Source organism: Populus nigra, chromosome 16 (genome assembly GCF_951802175.1).
Source record: "Populus nigra chromosome 16, ddPopNigr1.1, whole genome shotgun sequence".
Lineage (NCBI taxonomy): Eukaryota > Viridiplantae > Streptophyta > Magnoliopsida > Malpighiales > Salicaceae > Populus > Populus nigra.
Window position 1 is genome coordinate 5,404,734 of NC_084867.1, and position 7,714 is coordinate 5,412,447.

The window sequence follows — 7,714 nt, forward strand, 5'->3', positions numbered from 1 at the left end:
AATAAGAGAGTGCTATCTCGCATTATGCACCACATATCTTCGGTAGGTGACTGCGTCAATGGCGTGTGCGCCTTGGGCAAGTTTGGATAAGATAATACTTAGAGGGAGAAAAAAGTACAATCAATCCAATTGTTTTTATATATCAACTAGTTCATAGAATATTGTATCTAAAATTCGGAGTTTTGGCTATTAGTCTGTGATGATAGGAGAAATGGACATATTTAGTGAGAAACTTTCAATTGGAATGACATCGAATAAAGTTCAGGGAGATATAGAGTGGCATAGACTTGTGACAAGTATTAATTGGCATTTTAAATGCTTGGATATCTTCCCATTTGCTTGTGCGAAGCAAGGGAAAGAAAGCAAAGAAATTAGGGATAGCAAAGTTGGAGAAGAACACATCACCTATATAGCTGTTGACTATATGTCATCAGTGAAGGTTTGGGTTTGTATATCTTTTTGGATTTGATGGGGGTGAGGAGTAGCTAGGATGATGGATCCGGGATATAAATGCTAAACTTGGAAAGAAACAGCATGCACGAAAAGTCAGGACATCATAGCTAGTCCCAAACCAGTTCTAAAGAAACAAAACAGACATCTGAGGAAGGACACTCAGATTCTAACGAAAAAGGCATAGATTCCTCTATCCTGTGTACTTCTTTAACAGATTGCCATATGGTTTTGTCTTGTGAAGCTGTGAGGATGCCAGTGAATATTCTTTTCCTTACGGAACCTCCAATAAGATCGGACATAGATGGATTGAGCATCGTGGTCTCTGTGCTGACTTCATATTAATTTGAAGGGCATGCAGAAGAATACTATAGATAAAAAATTTATGTGGAGTAAATAATTGGATTTTAATTAATCATCATTACATTCCAAACAAGTAACAAAGAGGTGGATTAATAATTGCATTGACTTACCTATATATCTTGCAGAAGTGTAACTAAAATTTCAAGAAAGAATTTTATGGGTCCAATTTGTTCGAGCTGCAATCAATTTTAATAGTTGCATTGTAAAATTCAATCTTGCCAGGATGCAATACCCAACGAATACTTCAATTTCTTGTGATTGTATGACCTATAATTTTCTTTTTCTTTTTCCCTTTCATATTTTGCTCCGCTGATAAATATAGCCTGAACGGAGAATGCTAAATTAACATATGGTAAAACAACTTGGCTTTTTCAATATAGTAATCGATAGTTTCACTTTACTTCTTACAAATTTACGAGAATTTTTTTTAATTTTATTTTTTAATATTAAATTTATTGAGTATAGAGTTTTATAATTTATTTTAATTTATCTATTATGTGGTTATCCTAATCTGATGACCAAGATTACAAGTTTTATAGATTAACCGTGTTGACTTAGGTTATTTTTTTGTCTATTTTTTAATTATTATTTTTTAATTTCATCATTTAATATTAGATTGATTGAGAATCGGGCTTTATAAAAAAAATTATTCGATTTCCATGAAATTGGTCCTAGTTTTCTGAGCCGGGTTTGGCAAGTTAACCCGAGTTAACTCTGGTCTTTTTTTTATTCTTTTTCAATTTAATCCTTCAAAATTGGGTTTATTGTAATTGAAATTTATAAAAAAAATTATTTGTTTTTTAAGGGGTTCTCGGTTTTATGACCCAGGTCATGAATTAAGCCGGTTGACTCAGTTTTCTTTTCTTTTTTATTTAGTTTTTTTAATTTCATCCTTCAATATTATGTTAATTGGTAATTAGGCTTCATAATTTGTTTTAGTTTGCAATCATGAAGTTATTCTAATCTCATGATCTCAATCACAGGTTTAATTGGTTGACTCAGGTGATCGGTTGACTCAGGTAGGTTTTTTTTTTTAATTTCACACTTCAATATTAGGTTGATTAAGAATTAAATTTCATAATTTGTTTCGGTTTATTTTCTATAAAGTTATCCCGATTTTATAACTCATGTTTGACAAGTTAATCCAAGTTGATTCGACTCATTTTTTTATCTAAATTTTATCATTCATTATTTGATTGATTAAGAATTGAGTTTTTTTATTTACTTTCTATAAAGTTATCATAGTCTCATGACCTGAGTATCAGATTTGATAGATTAACCTGAGTTAATTTGAATCGATCTAATATATATGTTATTGTTTTAATATTTATAAAAATATGTTGTACTATTGTTTTAAATTAATTAAATTATATTTTAAATTAATTGTTTAGATTGTTTTAAATCTATTAAGTCAGTCATGTTACATTAAATCAATTCTTATATGGTTTTTTTATTATTAAAATATATTAATAATACCTAAATATTTTTTTAATATTAAAAAAAAAAAAAAAACTAATTTGAATGGCAGCGCAGCGTGGGAAGAAACTAGTACATGCTATAGCTACATGCCAGATGACCACCATATACGATTTAGAGAAAAAGCAAGACTTGAAATAACAGGAAGCACATGGCTTTTATGTGCTGTACCATATGTGATCCATGATTCATCACTTCACGAGTTAGCTGGCAGCTTCATAATTGACTGCTTGTCATGTTGACAATAATTCTTAACAGCAGAAACTAAATTGAAAGGACTACTTAATTATGATGGATGCAATTCTCATGAAGATTATGGGGAAAAAAAGATAATAATAATTCCAAATTTAGATGAAAAGAGAACCATATATAGTCCGTTAGCTCGCTCTAGCTCAACAATTTGCAACAGAAAGAGAACCACACTCAAACAGAATACCTTACAAATGCAATGACCACAGCAAGAACATGTTTCTTCTACGCATAGCAAACTATTATTTATTCTTATTAGTAGTTGTTAATTATTTGCTTTTTTTATGTAAACGAATAATTAGACATGGCCTTGGTAAAATTCATTGCACCGAGCTAGTAAATTCACAACATGAAAGCAACTCATCATCTGACATTCAAGAAGAAGAAGAAGAAGAAGACAAGCGTAGCCGCACTGTAAAGATTCTCAGGAACAAGAAAAAAAAAGTAGTAATGAAAATAATCTTCAGTGGTAAAAGTGCTTTTCTATGGGCTATCAGTACAGAGACTCAAGTTTATTTTCTTACTTTCTAAACAGTCCCAAACAATCAACTTTGTAATTTGGATAGCTGTTCTTTACGAAACTAGCGTTCCCCTGCTACTGCTAGGCGTAGCATAGATGAGTTCCTTTTTATAATTCAGAGGATCCAGTTGGCGTTTGTGTAAAAATATATTTTAAAGAAAAAGCCTCATTTTTGTTGTGTTTGTTTTTTTTTTTGTTAAAATTGAAGAAAATAATATAAATAATATTTTAAAATTTTATTTAATACATTAAGTTATTGGGTGAGATGATTCTTTAACGTGGTATCAGAGTCTGAATGATCAAGTGGTCATAAGTTCGAATATTATCATCCTCACTTATTTGATAACAAATTAAGCACAAGGTAATGTGGGTCTGTGCAAATTTTAAGAGTTTTCTCTTGAGGAGATATATTAGAGAATCATATAAATAATATCTTGAGACCTCACCTAATAGCTTAAACTATTGAGTGAAATGATTCTTTAACAAAAAGGTTGATCAATCTTCAAATTGAGTACATTTTATTTAAAAAAAAAAACATCTCATTTAGTAAAATATTTAATCACCAATGTTTTACAATCACTATTATTACTATTATTACCACTAGATCACAACTATTATCCATAGTTATAAAACTCGATCCATCCCAGCAAGTTGATTGAGGTCCCTAGCAACCTGAGACCTTGAATGGGATTCAAATCACAAAACTTAAGCAACTCGTCGAGTCAACCCGAAATCTAGTGTAACCAAGATTAGACCCAACTTTTTCTATATATATTTATAAACCCTAAAAATATAAAATTATTTTATAAACACTTTCTTAACTTTTTTATGAGGGATAATTATATTACACTTCATATTTTCTTATAGTCTATATCTACATAAATTATTTTTTAATTTTTTTAATATGGGATAACTTTATATAGTTTATATTTACATAGATTGTTTTTTAACTTTTCGAAATGTGATAACTATATACTACACTTTATGTCTTATATTTATTTTTATAGCTTATATCCACATGTATTGTTTTGAAATTTTTATATATGGGATATTAAAATCTCAAACATAATTTTTTTTTCTATTTTTCTATTCAATCTGTGTGACCCAATACCCGATCTCTTGATCAAATCAACCCCTAATACCAGATTTAATAACTATATTATTAACACACCACCACCATGGTTGTTGCCAACCATCACCATAATGCACCTTATAAACACTATCATCTACTATCATCAACACCATTCCATCATGAGAATATATTTTTACCATCATTTTCTCCTTCTTTTTTTCATATTTAATAACCACCACCATCATCAACACACTTACTATTATATATAAAAAAAAAAATTCTTTACTATCATTATCACCATCACCATTATTTTCTACTATTATATTTTTATATTATTATTTATCAAATATTATAAATTAAATTTACAACAAGTAAAATATTTATACAAAATAAATTCCTTAGAAATTAAGAGTTTTTTTTATCTAATTTTCGAAGTTCGCTTTTCTAATTTACCTTCATAGACGTTCATATTTAAGTATACTTCTTGCAATACCTTCTTTATATATTTTAGAAATTATCACTCTTGATAATTTTAGCAACACTAAAATTCTAGCAACACTAAAATATGCAAGAGCGTTGAGTTAAGCGCACATGTTAATAATCAAAATTCTACATGCGAAACACATCTACCAGCACCATGGAATTCAAGTCAATCAGCATTAATGCTTTTACAAATTACTTTATGATGGTAATGAAGTTTATTTTATACTATATGTTTATTGCTGTTTTGGTTTTTGTTTTTTACCAAGATCTTATTCTTCTCTTTTGTTTCAGGTATGGGTGCAAGTTCTTTGCTCCCATTGTGATTTTTATCTTGCTTTTTTATCTTTTCAAATGCATAATTAGAATATTATAGGAATTCAATGTAACGGGACTTACTGGCTTCAGTGCTCGTGCTTCATCAGAAGGCTAGCTATATTATTTTTTTATGTAAAAAATAATATTCAAGTACTGAAATAAGATAAAAATATATATATAAAAAAGTCATGAAAAATTTGTACTCATATTAATTAAAGTTGAGTCAACTCGGATATCTTATCATACTCGATACTCAAATCATGTGATTAAAATAACCTAATAAAAAAAAAGAATTATAAAACTTTTTTTTTGAAAAAAAAAATGTTAACTTTTCATACCTGTAACTTGATTCATAAGACCCAAAGCATTCAATTTGAAAAAAAAAACATGAAGTTTAATTTCCAATCAATTAAATAATAAAGGATGAAATTGAAAAAAAATAATTTTAATTATAAAAAAATATTAAAAATAACAATTAAAAGAGTAAGGATCAAAATTAAAATACAAAATAAATTTTATATTTAATTGAAGGGTGAAATTGAGAAAAAAAAAATCAATTTAATAAAATGAAACAAATAAAAAATAATGAGGATCAAGATTGAAAAATAAAATAAAAACAATATTGTAATTAAATGGTAACATTGAAAAGAATAATAACTTTTATAAAAAGATAAAAAAATTAGAAATCAAAACAATAAGGACCATTAGAAAACATAATACCATCAATTTGAATTGAATGATAAAATTAAAAATCACTAAAACTTTTACAAAGAATTAAGAAAAAAAATATAAATTCAAATAATAAAGATCATATTGGAGAATATAATATATGAAAAATTAGGATTGAAAAATAAAATAAAAAATAAATAAAAAATTTACAAAATACAATGATATTTTTAGATATTAGGAGACGTCGCATGTGCCACATGAAGGGCAAAAGCTCCCACACGCTCACTTTTTTTATGTAGCAAAATAAAATAAAATATTTGATTATTTCCATAATAATAAATTAATCATGTTTTGGAAAATAAACATGATTTTACATTGATGATTTTTAAAGTAATAAAATTAATCAATTAACATTGTTGTTTATTAAACTAGTGAAATACATTAATAAATAACATAATTAGTTTAATAACTCATAAATTATCTATTTATATTTATTAATTTAATATAATAGATTAATTTTTATTTATGAAACTATTAAAGATTTAATTTAATTTAATTGCACTTAACATAAATTAATTATTTTAATTTTCTACTTGCCATTAAATATAATAAATGAAATATTTTTATGATTTGAACATTGAATATTATTTAATTTTTATGTGTGAAATAAATTAAAAATAAATAAAATAATTATTTTGAAGAAAAGACTAATAAATAAATTATGTTTATAATTTATAAGGAATTAGATAAGATTATTATTGTTATTTCATCATGTTGTTGTTTTATCCTATCACGTGATTACCAAATGCAATTAGAGTACGATCGAGTATGCACATAAAGCAAGGTGCTGTGATTCTTATTACTTCTCAAGATTTTTTTTTTAATTAAATCCCCATTCTATATTTTTTAAATAATCGAACCAAAATGATTAGAATACTTTCACAAACATTATTTGCATATGAACTATATATACTCATTATTCATGTAAATATATTCCAAATATTTGATTCAACATTTATTTTTCATCTATTTCATTTTAATTCAGTAAAGGGATAGATAAATGCAAGATAACAAGCCAAATTTATTTGCAATCAATTAATATTTGCTTAATTTATATTTTTGAGACATGAAGGTATATTTATTAAGAATAAGGATTTAATTAAAAATAAAATTTTCAACACTTGCATGCCTTAAACATGAATTATGATGATAGCATATATATATTGGACTTGATAAGAATTAATCCTTCTCATGTCTAAATTTGTCACAAAAACAAAATTCATGCCTCTCATGAAGTGTGGAATAAGCTTGTCCAACATCATTTAATTTCTCAACATTCCATACTACCCATTATCTTATTTATTATTGATTGATTTGCTTTTTAGTTTGGTTGACTAAAGTTTAGCCTATATTTTTATTAAAAATTAATTTTACATGCAAGGGCTTAATTGCAATGCCCTTCCTGTACGTTTTGAGTGACTGAATTACATATAACATAAAATTACAGAATAAAAAAAACTTTCAAATAAAAACTGAAATGCTATAAAAATAAAATAAATTGTTAAAAATTAAAATGAACTATTGAAAAAACTTTATTTAATCTTGTCCCATCAAGTACACTAAACACAAAACAATAACATGTATTAATTTGATCAATCCAAACTCATCTAATTGACTCCATTTTCACTTATTATGTTCTCTTCAGCGTATATATCCAACATATTTTTTTATAACACAACATAAATGTGCCAATATAATTCAAAAACTCAGAAAACATGGACACTTGAGGTTTTGCTTTTGAATTTATAATGTGAGAAATTAAATTTTATTTATTAAATTTACTTTAATTTAAATAAATTTTCATTGAATTAAAGTGAAATTTATTAAAAATATACCTTGAATCGAATTATGTATACATAAATAGACGTCCCAATTTTTCTTTCATAGATTATTTTTGGCTTTTGTATTTGACAATCATCCTCGTCAATTGTTATATAAGAGATATACGAAATAAAATTTTAATTAAATCAAAACAATGGGAATTTTAAGCAGTCATAATTAAAAATTACGGAAAACTCTTTTGTATATATTATGCAATTGAAAAAATTATGAGAAGT